Source organism: Pseudopipra pipra, chromosome 11, assembly GCF_036250125.1.
Source record: "Pseudopipra pipra isolate bDixPip1 chromosome 11, bDixPip1.hap1, whole genome shotgun sequence".
Classification (NCBI taxonomy): domain Eukaryota; kingdom Metazoa; phylum Chordata; class Aves; order Passeriformes; family Pipridae; genus Pseudopipra; species Pseudopipra pipra.
The window spans coordinates 1,195,140-1,215,487 of record NC_087559.1 but is presented as its reverse complement, the minus strand read 5'-3'; the positions used below and the strand labels follow the sequence as shown (position 1 = coordinate 1,215,487).

Below are 20,348 nucleotides of genomic sequence, written 5' to 3'. Positions count from 1 at the left end.
TCAATGGATTGTAAACCCTCGTGCAGTCCCTACAAGCAAACCTGGGCTGGGACAGGAGCATGGGCTGAAGAGCCCTGTGTGGGTGTTCACACCCTGCAGCCCCTGGGTTACTGATTCCTTCCACTTCAAGGGCATTCCCAAGACAAGTGTTACTCAGGGATTAAAAGGCAACAGCAAATACATGTATGTAAGGAAGCCATGTCTCTTTTATTATTATTGTTAATGCATTAATTCTGCAGCCCCATGTGCTGTTCAGAGGACGTGGCTGTGATGGTCAGGTGGCCCCAGTGACAGTAGCACAGGATATCCTGTGCCCTGAGCAGGAGACAGACTTCAAACTGCAAAAACAAGGGCATTGGACCTCCATGGCTGGAATTTTCCTCTGCCTGACTGAGTTTTATGGTCTTTACTTTGCATTAGGAGCTTACTGTTGCTGCACAGCGAGGCTGCCTTGGGCAGAGCTGTCTCAGGGAGTAAGTGAGAGTTCAGCTGTTGCTCAGCTCAGATCTGTGTCACTGCCTCCCTCCCGAGGCTCCTGAGCACAGGTGGGAGGGGTAGGTGCTTGCAGGGTTGTGGTTTTACTTGCCTGAGGTCGGTGAGTTTATATCAGGCTGAAGGTCTGATGCAAATGGTGGTGAAACCAATAAATGTCAGACTCCTGGGCTGGGATTTGGCTCCTGCTCTGCTCGTCTGATCCAGTAACAGAGCAAGGACAGTGGAGCTGATCCCTCTGAATGTTAGAGCTGCACTTTGGGTGATGAACACCTGATCTTTGGGGGGGACTGTTCTGAGTGCAAATTGTCATGGAACCACAGACAGGTTTGGGTTGGAAGGGACCTTAAAGCCCACCCAGTGCCACCCCCTGCCCTGGGCAGGGACACCTTCCACCAGCCCAGGTTGCTCCAAGCCCCGTCCAACCTGGCCTTGGACACTTCCAGGGATGGGGCAGCCACAGCTTCTATGGGCAACCTGGGCCAGGGCTGTTCCATTATAAGACACTTCTAATAATTGCAGGTAACTGGAAAGGAAAATATGGTGGAAAATCCAACAGCCAAACCAATGAGCAAGAAAAGGGTACAAGTGAACATGTTTCACTTCTCTAAGACCTTTAGTGAGAGGCCAGTTCTAATCCTGGTTTTGAGCTGGTTGTGTGTGAGAAAGCTGTTTTCCTCTCCAGCAATCATGCAGTGATTGTTTAATTCATGGATGAGTCATTCCAGGATCTGTTATCTTCTGGAGGTGATAATTCAGGAAAATGAAGAGAAACCTTGATCCCAAATGGCACCATTTCAGGCTCAGGTGGATCCAAGCTGGAGCTGGGAGGGTTGGGAGCAGGTCTCTGTGCTGCTTTAATGATCTTGGCTGTGCTTTGCACATCAGTTCAAATAACCTGATCAGTTCTCAGTTTGCTGGTTTTGGAGGGGATGGAAGTTGCCTCCCTGCTGTGGAAGGAGGGCAGTGCAGGTGTTGGCAGGGCCAGGCAGGCAGGACACTCCTGGTGTGATCACACCAGCCCTCCAAGGAGAGCAATGTGGATGCAGCATTTCTCCTGCTGCTGTCCTGGAAAACAATTTTGCTTTAGTTTTTCATAGGCAGAAATTACCACTCATCTTCTGTCCAGGTCATTTCACACTCAAACATCCTTTTTTTTTTTTTTCTTCAGAGAAGCTGTAACTTTTATGAACTTTGTGGGTGCTGTAGAATATTATCACACCTTGCTTATTTTCTTCCCTGAGTTATGTGTGAAACCAGAGTTCAGCTGTTTGTGATGCATCCCTGTTTGGTTTTTTTTCCCCCCAAATCCTGTGAGATTTATGTTGAAAGATTTTTTTTGTGAAATCTGCTGCCTTACAAGCTCGATGCTGCTCAACAGGTCAGGCCAGATAAGTGTAATATCTCCTGAAACTCAGTTCCTTCCCCCTTAATCTTCCCAGTCCTGTTTTTCATGTGACCTGCCATGTCTCTGTGGGTGACTCCATCCCTGGGCATTACTACCCTTGGTTAACATGTGGGGGTGGGTTTCTGGTGTCTGAGACGATGTCACGGAAACCCAACTGCATCCCATTTTTCTAACACATATGAGTGTTTGATTTCACAGGCCTGTCTGAGTAATATCCTTTAATTCTTTCTTCTGATCAAGCTCATGCTCTGCTGTGATACAGATGCTGACTAATTTGCAATATTGTCTGAAGGAAAGCTGTGGCAGAACGGGCTCTGCAGGCATTCAGGAGTGTATACACACTGATTTGGTTTTGGTTCCCTCTTTCACGTTGGTGTAGATGACTTAAAAAAAAAAAATTAGGACGTGTATTTTGCTTGCTGTAAATGTAAATATAAATCCTCATCAGCAACTGTGTAATCCGGCAATGATCTCTCTTAAATTGAAACAAATAATAAATTTTGTGAATAGAGTTGAGGATTGATGGTGTCATCCTTGCAGGCAGTTTAGATGTAAAGAGTTTTATATTGACTATGCAAATCAACGTTGAAATAACACCAGAAGGGAACCAAAGATAAAAGAGTTGTTAAACCTTCCTGTGAATCCTTGCAAATCAGCTCCTGGGCCTGCAGCAGCTCCTCTTGCTTTGCACCACGGAAGGTTGGGCTCTGCCTGCTGGTTTTCCCTTTGCTTGGGCAGTTGGAAGGACTGGGATGCTCCAAGAGGATGGAAGCAGGTCAGTGCTGTCCTTCCTGCAGTGCTTGTTTATCCAGAACGTTCTCAGCTGGAAGGACCCTCAGGGCTCAGGCAGGATCCCTCAATGCAGCTGCTGCTCTCACCCCAGGAGCTGAACAGCCCCTCTTCCCCCTTCCTGCCACATCCCTGCCTGCAAACACGGGGGATCCTCTCTTGTCTGCAGCCCAAGCAGCTCCAGCTCACAGCCACTCACTGCCCTTGTGCTCAGGGAAATGAATCCCCCCGGCTTTGAGTTTAACTCTGACAGGCTTTGTCTTGAAGATCTGTGGTTGACTTGGGACCCAGCCCTTGCCCGCTGCATCTATTCCTGTGGCTCAGTGTGGAAAAACATCCCTCAGTTTTGTTTAAAAATCTTGCTTATGGTTCAAACCCAAATGACAGAGCATGAAATGTACACGTGGGTTGGTCCCCTGATGATCCTTCAAGTAAATTAATCTGAAAAATAATGAAAAATACTTGAAAAAAACCCTCCAAACGTCTCCATCCCAAAACACACCATAATGAGTCTCTCTCGAGCACAAACAACAGAAATCAAACTCCACCCTCTGCTCTTTTCACAAGAAAAGCGACATCAAAGCCGAGGAGAAATTGTCCCCTAATTACTGACAGCAGAGTCCTTTGGGAGCAGCGGGTTCTGCTCCCGGGGGGCTCTGTGGGCTCTGAGGTTTGGGGGTGTCTGTGGGTACTGGGGCTCCCTGGAGGGCTCTGAGTGTTCTTAAGTCTGTGAGATGAGTTTGAGGAGGAAAGTGATGTATTTGGGAGCAGGGATTGGTCCTTTCCTTACTTGGTGGCCCTGCTGTACCTGACCTGGAACTCCAGGTGTCCTCCATGACCAACAGAGATGAGCTGTTATTTTGGGCAGGAGCTGGAAATGAAACCCAAGTGAACACTGCAAATTACAGAGCTCCTGAGGATGGAAATCTGGGTTACTGCACACTCCAGTGTCAGGCAGGGGGGGTTTTTCATGGGCTCTGCTATTTTTTGACTGCTGTGGCACATCAGGGAGCTCTTTTGGGTTTTTAGGGCTCTGTTTGGGATGGAGTCTGGAGTATTGAGTAGCAGATCACTGGGGCAGTGATGGAGTCCCCATCCCTGGAGGGATTTAAAAGCCCTGTGGATGTGGCACTGGGGGACATGGGTTAGTGGTGGCTTTGGCAATGCTGGGGAATGGTTGGACTTGATGATCTGAGAGGGATTTTTTCTGCCTTGAATGATTCTCTGCTTCTCTAACATTGGGGAACTGTAGTAGATGATGTGTCTTTGGTCCTGGTGGAACCAGGAGGGTGTGTGGTGTTCAGCTGAGGAGAAGCTGAATGCAGGAGCAGCATCTGCTTTCTCCCCATGCCCTGACCTTCCTCCCATAAGGACCCACAGCAGGGAAGGGATTTGGCATCCCCTGGGCCAGAGCAACCTCTGGGTTTGATTCCCGAGCATTGTTCCTCAACAGCTCAGTTACTGTGTGAGCACTTGGGTGCCAGTGTGGGGAGGCAGCACTCAAACCCCCAGGCTTGTGTGCCAGTGCCTGAAATGGGGGCTTTTGGGTGAAAAAGGGGATGGTGGGGCCCAACTGCTGCCCACTGGGGAATTGTTGGTGAAAAACCTGTGGTAGGGCATAAAAATTGTACTGTGGTACTGAACCTTCCCAGCCTGACTCTGCCACCCCTCACCCCGGGGTTTGTGGTGGGAGTAATCCTTGTGCAGTTGCAGGATTATTTGTGGAGTTAGCTGCTGTTCAGGGTAAATACCTTCTGAAATCTGGCCTGATGTTATCACAGAGGATATTCCAAAGTCGTATTTATGGATTCACAAGTGTTATCTGGACGAACGTGTTGTCTGCCCCCTGCTCACACCACGAGCCTCTGCCCTGCAGGGAGGGACAGCACCAGGCAGGGCAGTCACAGGGAAAGGAGGATTTGTTAACACAAGTGGGATTTTTCAATAGGTCTTTCTGTGTGTTGGAAACGCTGGGATTGAAATGTCCCCCAGGGAAACAAAGGTGATTTTACTGGAACAGAAATTACATGGTGGAACCTTTTTCCTGCCACGTTTCTGCAGTGCCCAGCAGCAGGATTTCACTTGTTTTGGTGTTCATTGCCCTGCCCTTCCTCTCCATCGTGTTGAGAGCTCTGAAGTGAAGCCCAGGTGCCAACACTGGGGTGGGTGACACAACCCAGAGCGAGTAAATCAGGTGTTAGATCTCTGTTTCTCAGATGTTTTCACTGAAGGAGCATATTTAATCAGCCCCAGCAGGCTAAAAAGCAGTTTTCCGGGCTGAATAACTGGATTTCTGTGGTACAGGCCTCCAAAGCAAAATACTGACAAACCTAGTGACTCTAAGTGGGAATGTCACACCAAAAGCAACAATATTTTACCCTTAGTCCCACTTTTCCCTGCAAAATAGAGATGCTTGTACATCCCCATCCATCAACTGACAGCTCCTTGCTTACGGAAATGGTGATGATTTGACATCAGAGCACTTCTATTTCCTTAGTGCCTGCGCTGGAAACCCTTTAGCATTTTTCACCACTCTCCTCCATCTTCCTGCCTTTTTTTTTTTTTTTTTTTTTTTGAACTAGACTGCTATTGAATCTCACTTGGGTGTATAAAACTGCACCAAGCTGGACATCACGTAACATAAAGTATTTGCTGATGCTTAGTGAGTGGGATGTGTGTTTGGGGATGCAAGGAAAGAGAGGGGAGTTGCAAATAGGAGTAGCTGTAACCCCAGAGCAGCTAAGGTGGGAAGGTCTGGAGGTCTCTCTTCCAGAGGCCAGATCAGGTTTCTGAGTGATTTATCCATCCTGGTCCCCAAAACCTCCAAGGACAGATCCTGGAGAAAAGGTTTTCCTTAATGCCTCTCTGCAGCTTTGCACAGGAATATAAACTCATCCAGCATTTCCATGGCACGCTCAGACACAGAGCTGTTCCCTTCAGGACTGGGAGAGCTGATGGAGGAGTTATTTTTAGACTTAGGTGGATTTTTGCATCAAGGCTCTGTGCATTAGGCAGTTCCTTTGCTGTGCCAACACTCAGAGGACAGACAGGGTTGCAGGGCCACCAGACCACCCGGAGGTAGCTGGAGAAAGAGCCGGCAATTAAAACCCTTCCCGGCAAAGGGCTCGGGCGTGGGGGGGCACTCAATGGCTGTGGGAAAAATAAAAGTTAATGGAAAGTAATTTGGCAACTTAATCTGGAGGTTGGCAGGGATCCAAGTGGATAATAATTTGATTTCAGCTGCTTTTGTGTACTTAGTCATTCAGATACCCTGCAGAAAGTCACGCTGAGCTGGCTGGAGATGGAGTGAGCAGCTCGTGTCTGGAGCTGGTGGGTCCAAGGTGTTTGCAGGGCCAAGGCTCCAAGGAGCTCACTGGGGACAAATGAAGGAGGGATGGAACTTGCCCTGATAGATTGGTGTAAACTCTTGCTTTGCAGGGACATTTGCTCTCCTGTCACCCTCTTGGTGTAAGAACTTCCAGCTCAGGCAGTCTGGGTGTGATTCTCCTCCCCCTCTTCCCTGTTTGCAGCAGTTCCTTGGAGCCCTGTGACAGTGGGACAGGCGGCACCTCCCTGGGAGTGCCATCCCCTTTAAGTAATGAGAGGAGCCTGACCCAGCACTCCACATCTCCACACACAACACAAACCTAATCAGAGCAGCAGCTATTTCCCAGCCTTGGGGATATGCTCCATTCTCTCTCAGTGTAATTAAATTCCGAGGGTGCAGTTGTTTTGCCCTTTCTTCAAGTTCATGTCAGCATCCTTGGTCAGAGGCTTGTTGCTGTGTCCCGTGGCTTTGCCTTGGTGATGTTCTCATGCAGGATGTGCTGATCTCCAGGTGTGAGGGTGTGCACATCACCTGGGCTGCTCAGGTAAACTTGGCTGGGGTGTCCATCCCCTGTGTGTGTCCAGGTGTTATTCTTACCTATCCAGAAACACCAGAGTGGGATACTGGCAGGGAAGAAAAATACCATTTTATACATAATTTTTGTCTTTAAAAGTACTTTTCAAGTGCAATTAAGGTTCTTCCCATGCAATTTCTTTACCATGTGTGGGCAGTTTCTGGCTGGATTTATTTTCATTATGCAGTTGTTCATTCTAGTGAGTCCTGTGTATGTGGACCCTGAGGAATCCAGTCAAACAAATAAATGGATGGAGGTCACTATTCAGGTTCTAGCATAGGTTTTCTGAGTCAGATTTAACTTAGATATTGGGAAGAAATTCCTGACTGTGAGGGTGGGGAGGCCCTGGCACAGGTTGCCCAGAGAAGCTGTGGCTGCCCCATCCCTGGGAGTGTCCAAGGCCAGGTTGGACAGGGCTTGGAGTGTCAGCAGTGCCACACTTCCCCTGTACTGTATTATTTAATTAGTGAACTGGCTGCAAACTTTGGCTGTCTCAGCTCTCCAACGAGCCCCAGCCCAGCTCTGATCTCTGCAGGAAACTTGGTTCATGTAAATACACCTGGGGCTCTCTGGAGTGTGTGTGTGACTCCCCCTGCTTTGGGGATGTGCAGCAGGAGTGGCTGGGATGTGGAGCAGGAGTGTTTGGGTCTCGTGGCTGGGGCTGTGCTCCCTCAGCCCTGCAGTCACACCCGGGGACTGCAAAAGGCTTTTATGCCACTGTTTAATTTTGGTGGGGAAGGGTTTGCACAATGCAAAGACTAATTAGTTGGGTTAAATTAATAACAGAAGAGCTGCTGTTAGGACAGGAGCAGTGGATATAAATTACTTGCACGTTTCCAAGGCAGGATGTTTTCCCCACGAACCTGGGATAAAGCCCGGGCAGCTCGGAAAAGTGCAGTTATTTTATTCCTCAGGATTCCACCTTCTGAAGCAAGAAGAGGGAGAGTGGCATTGCCTTTCTCAGGGGTCTGAAGATTAAACTTTCTCTAAGACCTGAGGCAGCTCTTGCAGAATGCAGGGCAGGGAAAAGCTCCCCGTAAGGAGCTTAGTCTTTAATACCAGACGGAGAATGATAAGGGACCAGTGATCAAAGCACTCCCGCTCTCTCAGGGCTGTATTTACCAACCTCCCTGCACACCACTCACAGAGTTTCCCCTGTATGTTACATTTCTGGGGAATTACAAAAAAAAAGGGTGCACATTTTAAATGTAGAGTTTTAATTAATGCCCCCCACACCCATCAGTTGAATGCGAGATTTTATAGAGGTATTTTTCTTGTCCCAAAAATTGAATGCTCCGAGAAGAGGAGGTGTTTCCTGGCATTTGGTGCAATTCCAGCAGCTGTTTGGTACATCCAGAACATCCTTGGTGTCTCTATTGGGCTCTTTCCGTGGCAGAAAGAGCTCCCAGTGGTTCTGTGAGTGAAGGGAAAGATGATTTATTGTCAGTCCCAGCATTGTAAAACTTCACACAGTCCCATATGTTGCTGCTCTGTAACCTGTGAGCCTGAGAGAGGAACCCCCAGACTGTGCTAAACCCGTCTGTCACATCGGGTAAGGATGGAGATCCTGGCAGAAGAGACTATTGTTCTGTGGGGATTAAAAAAGACACACTGTGGAAAAGATGTTTTACTGTTGCATCAAGAAAAGGGTGAAGTCTAATGTAAATTATCTATGAGAGATCAGGGAGGAAAAAAGGAGTAGTTAAATTATCTTTTTTCGACAGAAATTCATCAAAGCCCATTTTATTTTGCTTCTTTCTTTGAAGATTTCTCTTCCTAACCAAGCTCATTTCCATCCCATGTTCCTTTTTAATTTTTTAAGAGAAGTTGAATAAGGGCAAATCATGAAACCAGGAATTATGATTTGGAGTTCTGAAAATTTAGTGTAGGTTCTGTGGCCTGTTGACTGAGTTCAAGGATGCTGAAAAGCTCTGGAGATGTTTTAGGTCAGGAGTTGCCAATGAACAAAGGTACCTGATCTCCCCTGTCTCAGTCTCCACAGACAGGGACATCTGGCTGTGTTGTGGACTAACTTGGTGACCCCTTTACTTGGCATTTTGCTTAATCCCTTTGTTGTGTGTTTTATACTGGTGGAATTTTTGGGTGGGAACCATTAGCTGATGCTGTGAGTTACTGTTATGGGTCACATCACCCACTTAGATTGACATTACTACGTTGGGTATAAACCCCCTTCAAATTTTGCTGACAGGAATAGAAATATGGTCCCTGATGTGCCAGAAATAAAGTTGTGACAGTTTTTCATGTCCATGTTAGAGGTGTTGGTCCTGCAGCCCAAGAGCTGCTGGGACTCCCTGGCAGGAGCACAAACATCCTGGAGTCAGGTGGATGCTCACAGCAGCTTCTGTGAGGAGAAGCAGCCAAGATCTCTGGTCAAATAGTTTTGCCAATATTATTTTTATAGATGGAGGAAAAAAATCCTGTTCTACTTGAAAATCAGGAGTGAGTCAGGTGGAGCAGGGGACAAGGAAAAGATGCAGCTCTTTCAGGCAGAGATGGAGAGGAAGGATGTTTCTGATCCAGACATCAAAAGGAATAAGAAGCCATTCTTCCTTTGCACTGAGAAGTTTCATGAGAGTCAATGAACATCAAAAATCATTGTGTTCTCCCTGGCTGCTCTGGCTCTTGAAGTGCTTGCTGATGAATGGGAGATGATTTTTTGGCCCTGCTGAGTTTCTTGCACTGTGAATCCATCCTGGTGATGAACTGTCACATAACTCTTCCCCGGCTGTCGAGCGCTGGAGGCAACAGCCCCAGATTCACCCAATCCATCATTCTTTGTAATCTGGAAGTGCAGAAAGCTGCACATCCAGGCAGCAGGTGGGAGGCTGGATGGTCTCTTCCCACCACTCCCTCTTTGGGGGTTGGATTTTCATTCCCTTGGCTGTCAAACACGAGGGTTGCTGTGTTGTGCAGCTCAGCTGCTTTGCCCTGCAGCACCTTCTTGGTTTGAGAGAAGTCCTTCTGTGTGCCTGAAATGAGTGCCAACCAACCAATTCTGTGTCTCAGTGTGTGAGAGGTCTGTGCCTGGCTCTGTTACCAGCTCATGGAGTATGGTTAGTTCACATCCAGTAACATTTGCATGCTCTGGGGGAGGAGAAGGTGGCTCTGAAGTGAGGCAGCTTTTGTTATTTTTGTCATCCCTGTTTAGCCAAACTGCTTTGGATGGAGCACTGGAATGTTCACAGCTGCAGTTCTGTGACTTCACATTTCAACAGCAAACCAACACAGCAAGAGAGTCTGTTAAAGCCCAGGTCTTTGCTGTAATCTCTCCTGTGCTCACAGGAGTCATTCCAGGCTTGTGTTTGCTGGAGTCTCAGCTCCAAGGATCCAAAGTTATCTGCTGCACAGCTTTCCCTCTGAATCAGGTATTTTTTGTGGGGAGTGTGTGTAAGGTGGGTGTTATAAACTGTTCTCTCTTGGACTTCAGTATGAAGGAGGCCACTCTTTTAGTTTGGGGGAAGCAATCTTTACATGAGAGTGTCCTCATTGTAGTTCTTTAGTGTTGACAAAGCACTCTGAGATCCCTCTGCTGAAGAGACTATTAGATCTCAAATGCATTATTGCTCACTTTTATAACCGACAAATCCAAAGTGCTGCTTTGGCAGGAAGAGCACTTTGAAATATTAGATTTATTGGGAATTGTTGTGTGTTGCTGTAGTCAGTCAGTTCTAGCAATGAAGTCTGAGGCCAGGGATCTGTTTGCATTATCCCCACTGCAGGCTGAGTGCTAAATGGGTCTGTCTTGCCTGGAAAAGCAATTTCCTGGTGGCTGAGCCTGACTGTGGGTCCTGTGCTGTGGTGGCAGCTCTCTGAGGACAGGTTTTGTTGTTGATGACAAACCAAACTGAGGAGCATCACTTGGGGAGCTCGGTCCAGCACTAGTCTCTCTTTTCGTCCCTCCTCCTTTTCCTGCCTTTTGCCTGCTTGCTCTGTCTCCAATCAGCCTCATTAAATAAATATGATTATTCAAAAGGAGAATTATTGTCTGTGCTCATCGTGGGCAACCACTGGTGGTTGGGTCATACGAGTTGGTTTTGGATTCCAGGAATATTTTTAACAACTGGAGCAATTTCCCTGTGATGCTGTCAGGTCTTTGTGAGAAGGATTTTAGGCAAGGAATTTTAATTTCAGTTAGGAAGTTTGTAATGATGTTTGTAGTGTGCTGGAGTTACAGCTGAGGGTTGTGATATGAAGTGCAGAAAGTTCTTCTCTGTTACGTTCATCAGATTTTGGATTAGACGTAATTCAGGCTGTCCTGAAAGATAATTTTTGAAAAGAACTTTATTGATTCAGAGTAATGTTACGGAAAAGTGACTTCTCTCTTTCCGGAATGACTTAGACTATGCTCTAACTGACTCCAGCATTGTATATTCTGTAATATCTTTTATTTCTCCATGAAATCAAAGACTAGAAAATAAAGAGCAGAGGGGGGAGCGCTGTCTGGCTTTCCCCCGTGGAAGCTGGCTGGGAGCTATTAAAGTATCAGGGCACATGACTAATTGAGTTATTGTCAATTAGGGAGCTGAGGAGGGCTGGCTGCTTCCCCGGGAGCAGGCAGGGCTGGTGCTGGCCGGGGCTGCTGTTCCCTGGCTGTCAGACACGGCCGGGTGGGAGCGGGAAGGCAGGACACGGGCAGTGATTCTCCAGGAAGGCTGACAGGAGCTGTTGTGTAACGTGTCCTGATCCCCTGCGTGTCACAAGTCCCTGTGTCAGCCCCAGTTATTTTCAGTGCTTGTTGTTCCCCCCCTGTGAATTAATATTGTCCTAGTTAGAACAGCTAGGACCAGTTCATCACTGGATGGGTGTAACCCAAAACTGTGTATTCTAGAGCCTTCCCTGCCATTGCCCAGAAACTGTTCTCAGTAGACCATTTACACCCTCTGCCCAGAGCACACCTGGCTCCTCAGGCTATAAACTGGGTGTTAAGAGGCCTGTGAGATAGGAGGATGCTCCTGTCCTCACACCCATTGTGGAACTCCCTGTCCTGAGGGAGGTACTGGGCATTCCTGCCTGAACTGGAGGATATATAATCTTGGGGTCTTGGGATGTTTTTAACTACTCATGGGATCCAGAGGGAGACTGCAGACCACCACTCTCAACCGGACTGTGACCACCACTCTTGACTGGACTGCAATCACCACTCTTGACCAGACTGCACCAGCACTCTCACCAACAGATTTTTCCTTCTCCCTTTCCTTTGGACTCAGGGGACCCAACGAACACCACTCTGTTCATGCCCCAGGGTGCTGGGTTATACATTTGGGTTTTGTGGGTTAAAACCAACTGTTTGTCTGTGTAATCGTACTTATTGTATTATTTTCTTAAATTGTTATTCTGACTTATAATCTCTCTTTTGAGTTGGGTTCATTTCCCCTGCTGGTTTACCTTTAAACCAGCACAAATATGCAGAGTGCTCCGGGTTTCCTGGAGTGTTCCTGCCTCGGAACCTGCACTGGGAGACCTGTGGCTGCTCCCTGGGCTTGGGAATGTCTTCTTTAGTTCTTCCTAAGTCTCACAGGGGGCACTTTGAGGAAGGTGTTTGGGGGAGGAAAGATAAGCTGGGTCAGTGGGTGTGCTTTGGGCAGGAGCACTGATGGGCACAGCTTTGCTGCCCCAGCTGCTCCTGCCCAAGGTGGGCTGTGCTGGTTCACTCCACTGTATCAGAAAACCTGATGTGAAACTGGAGGAATTACTCCAAACCATGTCAAGGGGAGGAGGAGGAGGAGGAGGGAGGAATATATTCTGGGATCTGCATTGAAACCTCCTTCTGCTGAAGCTGTCAGGGACTCTCACGTCAGGGACTCCAGTGTTCCAGTTGGGTTGGTGTCCTATATTTTTATATGTGCTTCGCCTCACAATAAACTCCTCGTCGCCATGAACTCTGTATCCTTCCAAACTGTGACAAGAGCACTGCTGGAGGGTTGTTCAGCACTGGCAGGGGCTGCCCAGGGAGGTTTGGAGTGCCCAGCCCTGGAGGTGTCCTAGGAAGGCCTGGCTGTGGCACTCAGTGCTCTGGGCTGGGGACAAGGTGGGGATGGGGCACAGGGGGGATCCATGGGCTGGGAGGGCTTTTCCAGCCTCAGAGATCCTGGGATTCTGTGTCCAGCCTCTGCTATTGCAGGATCACAGGGAGCCTGGAGAGGCTGGACTAGGGTGTGAATAACCACAACGTGGTGTTCCATGTTTGTTCAGCTCCATGTCTGGGTTGGAAGCTTGTCATGCACTCCTTAATTTCTTTTTCCCCCTCGTTCCTCCATTCCCAGTCCTTGCACTCAGCCTTGTGTTAAGGAGCCCAGGGCCAGCAGGAGGACCAGGCCAGCCTTGCCAGGTGTGTTGTACACACACCTTCCTCAGCAGGGTCATCCTTCGTGCCCGAGGCTGGGATGGAAAAGCCTTTCCCAGGGCTGGGGTGTGAGCAGAGAGGCAGGAAGAGCCTGGAGTGCAGGAGGCCTTGCCTGGCTGGTTCTCAGTGTCCAGGACTTTAATGAGCACCCCTGAAGGCTGTGGGGTTTGCACTTGTTTATTGGCTTCAGTGAGAACAGCCTGGACTGAGCTGTTCAGATATACTTGATTTAGTGATGTTGTTTCCTAAGTCTGGCAGAGACCTTCCACCTTGCAGCTCAGCTTGCTCTGCCTGTCAACACTCATGGCAGCTCCCTGTGCTAAAATTACACTGGAAGAATAAAATGAAATTTATTGCATGTTTAATTGGAATTTCACTGCTCTTGTCCACCTGATAATGAATTCTCTTCAGCATGGGGAAAAAAATAAAACTGGGAGAGATTCTTTTGCAGCAGCCAGTTATTGCTGGGGGTAATTACAGGCTGTATATCCAGCTAATGGGGGTTTGAACTGTGGTGGGAAGTTCATAGCTTGATAAAAGTGTTTTGCACGCTCAGGGAAAGAGCTCTGAGTTAATTTTTGGCCTCAACTAGAAAATTGTGGTCCTTGCCTGGAGGTGTTGGGAGAGTGTGACATTGTCCTGTGCCCTGGGGTTGGGAAGGAGCAGCTGCCAGGGGGGTGCTGGGGAAGGTCTTGGCTTAGCTGGGTGTTGGTCCTGCAGGTTTTGTGGCAGATGCAGACTTGGTAATCCCTGCTAAAGACAGCTCACCCCCCATAAACCTTCAGCACAGCCTTGTTTGCAAAGAACTGACTGGCAGTGGTTGGAAACACGAGCAACATCTGGAATAAAAACTTTGGGAATATTAATGTGAATGATAAAATCCCCTTGCGTGGCAGTTTCAACTCCTCATCTCTGTTTGAAATGACCTGATTTTTCCAGAAAGCCTCTTTTTTGACTTCCGTACATGTAAAAACTTGCCCTGGTGTGTTTGGAGAGCTCAGGTTTTGGGGGGTGCCTGGATGATGCCCTGTTTAGCAGCTCAGCAGTGGGCATGCTGTTGGCAAAGAGGATATAGAGAAATAGGTGATAGGAACTGCCTGGGCTCCCATAAATCATCTCATTCATCTGCTCTTTGGAAGAACAGGCAGCTTGTTCTTGCTGTCCTGTGCCCAGACGGGGAAGGGAAGAGCAGGGGGAGCCTCAGGAGAGCAGCTGCAGTTTGGTTCATATTCCTGTGCTCTCATCTCCCTCAGGAATGACCATCTTTCCCTGGAGTCTGATGGTCCAGATTGAGTCTCTCTGTATCTGTTAAAATCTCTTTGTGGAATGAGCCCTTGATGTCACGTTGTCCTTCTCGGATGGATGAGAAGCTTTTCTGTTGCTGCTCCTCCAACACAACAGCCTGCACTCTGCAGGGGCAGGACAAAACAGTCCCTTGGGAACCCTTTACTGATTAAAAAAACAACTGCAGGGCCAGGGGACCACTGCAAACAGGGCTCATTCATGGCTGTGACAGCAGCCCTTGTCCGGGAGCTGTGGCACAGCTGGGCACTGAGGGCATCGTCACCTCCAGGAATGAGGGGGTTCTTCTAACCCCCCCAATAAACACTTACTGCAGGAAAGACATTCCACACACACCCAAGCAGCCCAGAAGGCCTTCTCTGGCCACATAACACAGCTGAAACCCAGCAGTGAGGTGGTTTCTGTAGATGCAGCCCCTGGGGTTGGGGTGACCCGGGCTGGGTGGGCTGTGGGGACATGATGGGATTGGGATGGGGGGTTGTCCATATGCAGAGGTGAATGGGATCTGTGGGGATGGGGTAGATGAAGCCACCCCAAAACTGGTGGCACCTGGTTCTGAAGAGCCCCCCTGGCTTTAGCTCTGGGCTCCAAATCTTTTCCAACCTCTTAGTTCCTCTTTAATTCCAAGGAGCTGGGTCAGGGGACTGATGGGGTTCATGGGTTACTCCTTAAAACTCTTGTGTCAGAAAGGTCCCTTCTCCCAAGTGACTGACAGGATGGAATGAGAGGAAATGGCCTCAGGTTGTGCCAGGGGAGATTTGAGGTACTTGTCAAGCATGTTTGTAGCTGAATGTAGGTATTTGTGTGTTTTCCTGTTGGCTGTCACTGTTCCCTGGGCTGTGAGTCCACTCTCAGCAGCAGAGGGTGGCAACTTCATGTTGGACTGACAACAAAATTATTTGTAACATTCTTCTGGTTGTGTAAGAGAAAGATTTGCCAGGCTTAGCTGGCAGCTTTGCATCATCTTCTCCGAAATGTAGATGCTCTGTAGTCACAGAACAAGGAAAAGAGTGATTATGAGCAAGTCAGGGGTTTAGTTTCCTTTATCCTTGTGTGAGTTATATCAGGCAAATATCTCTTTGGAAGCAGCTGACCAGCAATAACCCAAAGCAGGATAAAAATCTCTGGGATTATTTTTACTGAATAGAGGCTGTAAGGAGTTGGGAAGTGCTTTTCTCCTGCGAGGTGGTGGGTGCTGGGTCAGCCTGGAGCTGAGCTCTGGGGGCAGTGCTGTGTGGTGCCACCCCATGTATGATGTCCTGGGCCTTCCCCCAGGGGGAATTCTGGGGGTTCTCCTGGCTGCAGGTTGTCCCTGAGATGTTTAATAGGCACAGAGTGTCTGCTGAGGGCAGCACAGCCACTGGCACCTGCAGAATGTGAATCTCTGCCCCTGCCTTGCCCTTCTCATCCATCTGAGAAGCAGAAAAATAAGTATCAGAACAGGTCAGGCTTCATCTAATTAAACCCCATTTGCTCTCAGGAGCTGAATCCAGAGTTTTGAGTGTGTTAAACATGGAAAAGGGATGAGTTGTGGTGGGTCCAGGGGTGTGTGCTGTGATCACTCTGTCAAAGGCAATGTCTTTAGCTTGAATAATCTACACCAACCTTGACTGGGATTCATCAATTTAAATCGATTTCCAGAGCAACATCTGCAGGAATTAGAGGATTATAAAAATGAATGAGTAATTTTTCTCAATCCATTGTTGGTATGACTGGGAAAGGGGGATGATTTACTCCCTGGCAATCTATAATTCTGCTGGTTAATAGGCTGGGTGAAATCCTTCCTGTTTGTGACAAGGGATTACAGGACTCTGCAGTGAATTAGTACAAACCCCAAATGAATCTGTGGCAAGTGGCAGCATAGATGAGGATTTATGAGGATCTGATCAGGGAAGTTTCTGGCAAGATTTGCAATGACACACTTAAGTTTGTGCATATATTTCCCTGGACTTATGTTTAAACAGAGATTATAGAAAGTGATTGACAGTTGTTATATCATAACTATGGATGTGTGGAAATACTAATAGTATGGAATCAAAACTTCAGAATGGTGCAACACCTTTTAGTAAATTAATAAGAGCAGTGTATTAATTAAGGCCAACTTTGCTGTAGTTATTTGTTAGGCAGACTCAAAGGAGGATACAGAAATTTCTCCAAGAGCTGGTTGTCACCAGCGAGTTAATTATGCACGGTGGCAGAAGGAGCACATCTTCCAAGAATGAGGGATCAGCAAGGGAGGCTTTGATTTATGATTAAAAACATGAAAGAGCTTGAGGAAATTAGCAGGTGCCTACGAAGGGAAATAAACAATGATCAAAAAGCAGAGGGTGGCAAAAGCAGATTGCTCTGGGGAGATCCACAGGCTTGATGTGCTGCCTGTCCCCAAAAGGGGGGAAACCAACTAAGAGGTAGAAAAAAGATGTTGAGATAAGTGAATGGAGACTGTGCAGTAACAGCCTCTCTGGGGTAGAGTGAAAAATCTCCTAAAAAGGAACAACTTGGAGTGAGGGGGAAAAAAACGCTGATGAATTATTAGTTTGCCAAGACAAAAAGTTGGATGAATTTATCTATGTGCAAATGAGCTGTATTTGCTGGTCAGGAAATGGAGTCCCAAGAGCCCCAACAGTTTCCCTGGAGCCTTGCTAATTGGGTTTGTCTGGAGCAAGGCAAAGTGGGTGATCTGAGAACACTGATGGTGGATTGAGGGGGGGGTCCCTTTTGGAAGGGATCTGCTGTCAGGACTGGATTGGTGAGAGCATCCACAGGCACTTCCCACTGCCCAGAGACACAAATCCTTCAACAGTTTGGGTTAGTAAGGACCTTAAAGATGATCCAGTGCCACCCCCTGCCATGGGCAGGGACACCTTCCACCAGCCCAGGTTGCTCCAAGCCCCGTCCAACCTGGCCTTGGACACTCCCAGGGATGGGGCAGCCACAGCTTCTCTGAGCAGCCTGTGCCAGGGCCTCCCCACCCTCACAGGGAAGAAATTTTTCCTAATATCTGTTGGGAAATGCAGCTGTGGAAATGGATCCATTGGAAATGCAGCTGTGGAAATGGATCCATTGGAAATGCAGCTGTGGTTCCTGTTCACATCCCTCGTAAAGAGGGTAATTTAATTATCCAGTAGAACACGTAGGACAGAGAGTCTCTTCATAAAATAACAATGGTTCTGTAAAGCAATTAAAGAATTTGCTGATGTCTTAAGCCACACAAGCACAATTTAAGAGGTTTTATGAGTTGTAGGAAAAAGAAAAACAGATTAAGTTGTACACTGCTCATATTTAATTTGGGACCCTTTAGCTTTAGTTACAATGCACTCAGTGTTGTTTTGTAGCTTCATTGCCATCTTTGTCATCGGGGACAAAGAGGAGAAGAATATATGGAGCTTTCAGAGAAGGGAAGAGAACAACAAATGGCATGTGTTTGACTCAGTTTTGCTTAGAAATTGCCTACAATAATTTTCCTGGATATTTCAATATCCTGGGCAGAATTTACTCCAAAGGAATGTTTTGTCTGCCTGTGTCTCACACGTGCACTTCTCCCACTCCCTGGGTGAGGGTAAAGGGAGGAGCTGGGGATATCTGCTCGGGGGTTAAACACAGAGGGATTAATACAGGGGATATTTAAATACAGGGAAAATTTCAGTTAGATGTGTGGAAGGAATCCTTACCTGTGAGGGGGGTGAGGCCCTGGCACAGGTTGCCCATAGAAGCTGTGGCTGCCCCTGGATCCCTGGAAGTGTCCAAGGCCAGGTTGGACGGGGCTTGGAGCAACCTGGGCTGGTGCAAGGTGTCCCTGCCCAGGACAGGGGGTGGCACTGGATGGTCCTTATGGTCCCTTCCAAGCCAAGGCAGTCTGGGATTCCATGACTGCAGGCACAGGGTCTTCAGAGAGACACCAGACACTGCACCCACAGCCCCAAGTGACTCCCAGCAGTAAAATCCAGGTGCTCGTGCCCTTCCTGCTGCTCTGAGTGACAAAACCCCTCCAGTGCTGCTCTCCTGGCAGGGCTGTTGGCTTTGCTGTCACCTGATTTGCTTGTCAGCATCTCGGGGCTGCAGCATTCGAGTCCCTTACAAGGGTTTTGTCTTAACTAAGTGTAAGGCATTTCATAACCTTTGGGCTCTCCTATAAAGAGCATCACTTTATATCCTAATGAATGCTCCTTCAGGGTTTAAGATGATGCAAAGTGCATTTAATGCTTTCACCAGCTTTGGGAGAGATGTGGGCTCCTTACAGGAAAAAAAAACAACCCATAGAGGTAGAGCTGGGGCATTCTGGCAGGATCTAGAGTTCAGTAAAAGGCAGAAACGAGGTTTTTGCACATCTATTGTGTGACTTGCAATCCATTATAAGAATGGGAGGTAATAAAACACCAATAGTAATCACCGTGTGTAAATTCCCTGCCTTAATTTTGTGCATAATGGGCAATACATGGCAGTACCAATTATCCTGTATTCTCCATTTGCAGAGGTAGCACTAAAGATAATGTTCCTCATTGCAAATTCTATTATCTCTAAAAAGAAACAGTTAATTAACCCCATAAAACCATTAGCAGATCATTCTTAGTATTTAAGAGACATCTGGGTTCTGGGAGAGAGGCTTTTGCCAGTAGAAGCCTGTGAGATGAGCTTCAGGTTGCTCAGAGAAGGTGGTTTCACGTGAGCAAATAGTAAATAACAAGTAAATAATGTGTTAATGATCAGCATTAGGTGGGAAGGGAACTCTGGAAAGGTGTAGCCATGGCCAAAAATCCCAAAAAGTGGAATCCAGCTCCCTGGGTGACACTGGGTCTCCTCTGCAATATTGCTGCAAAACAGGAAATTTTCGTGCAAGTTTGTGTCCCTTTGGAATAACACATTCCTGTGGTGGAGGAACATCTCTGAGCCAACATCAGTGACACAAGCACTGAATCCTGAGTGGTTTTCAACAGTGTGGAGTGGGAAGGCCCCTTGTACTTAACCCCTCTCTGAAAGGAGCATTTCGTGTTCACTGGAACTTCAGTGTCGCTCAAACGGACGCTTTGTCTCGTGGGTTAATTCACATCAGGCATCCAAAGAGGATTTCACAGTTATTTCTTTTTGGTGAGGAACAAAACCGCCCCAAAAACATCCACGTCAGAGCAGAGAAAGGCAAACTGTGAAAATCCTCCAGGCAGAGCTGATTTTCTGAGTGACACAGAGAGTGGCCACCACCCATTCCTTTAGATTGCACTTGTGGTTCTGCCAGAGAGCAGCTGGAATATAATAGAGTTCTCTTGGTGTCTCAGTGCTGCCACAGTGGTGCAGTAGCTCCTGGGTTTCCCAGGAAGGTGCCCTGGGTGCTCAATGGATGTTCAGTGATTCCATTTCCCCCCCAAAAAATTGGGAGATCAATCCCAAAGGTTGGATTCGATGGTCTTGGAGGTCTTATCCAACCTAAATGATTCTGTGAAAACAACCTGCAGCCCCAGGTGCCTCCCCACACCCCCAGCCTGTCTTGTGATCCCATTCCATTTCTCTCCGTGGGCAATAAGGCTTCGAAATGTCAATTTAAAGTGATTTTCTTTCTTTTCCTTTTATTTTCTAAAGCTGCCATCAACTATTTATAAATGATCACAGAGATGCTGGAGGAAATTAATCTGCTAACCAGATAAAGAGAGTGATATGTGGCTCATTTACTCTTCTCTTTCCCTGGCTTTCTCCAGAATCAATTGGACTCTGCCTCCTGATGGCTGCTTAATTCCCAGCCATTTCTGGGTGGATCAGATATGTCACTCAGAAGTTATTACAGTCCACCCAAAAAAGAGATGCAATTTCTCAAGGTTAGATGCTCACCAAGGCCTGACTTGACTCAAACTTTTTGTAGCAGAAAATGATGTTTTTCTAAGGGATGTTACAAGTCACTGTTTTTAATGCACTGTGGGGAACTAGGATGGATTTCTGTAGAACACATTTTAAATCTGTGAGTGAATCTTCCAACTTGTGTGCAGTGCCTGTTCTCCCAAGAATTCTAAATCTGCAGGTTTTTAGAGTAATACATGAACAGGTTTGGGGTTTTTTTTGTTTTATCAGTTGCATCCCATGAAGTTTGGAGGGTTTGCCCTCAGTG

At 47.5% G+C, this 20,348-nt stretch overlaps 2 protein-coding genes and 1 long non-coding RNA gene across 10 annotated transcripts in view; 2 read left to right on the top strand and 1 right to left on the bottom strand.

Annotated features, from left to right (window-relative positions):
- The window catches only part of GRM7 (glutamate metabotropic receptor 7), a 227,030-nt gene that overhangs the window by 26,487 nt on the left and 180,195 nt on the right, over window positions 1–20,348 (top strand). The window lies entirely within an intron of this gene.
- On the top strand, window positions 7,050–10,590 carry LOC135420102 (uncharacterized). The gene is made up of 2 exons (XR_010433347.1): window positions 7,050–9,977; window positions 10,332–10,590. It is a non-coding gene; the product is annotated as an uncharacterized LOC135420102 (long non-coding RNA).
- SRGAP3 (SLIT-ROBO Rho GTPase activating protein 3) overlaps window positions 9,632–20,348 on the bottom strand; it is a 575,259-nt gene continuing 564,542 nt past the window's right edge. The window contains exon 18 of the mRNA XM_064667090.1: window positions 9,632–9,642. The gene's annotated coding sequence lies outside the window, so the exon portion shown is untranslated. The remainder of the gene's footprint in view (window positions 9,643–20,348) is intronic.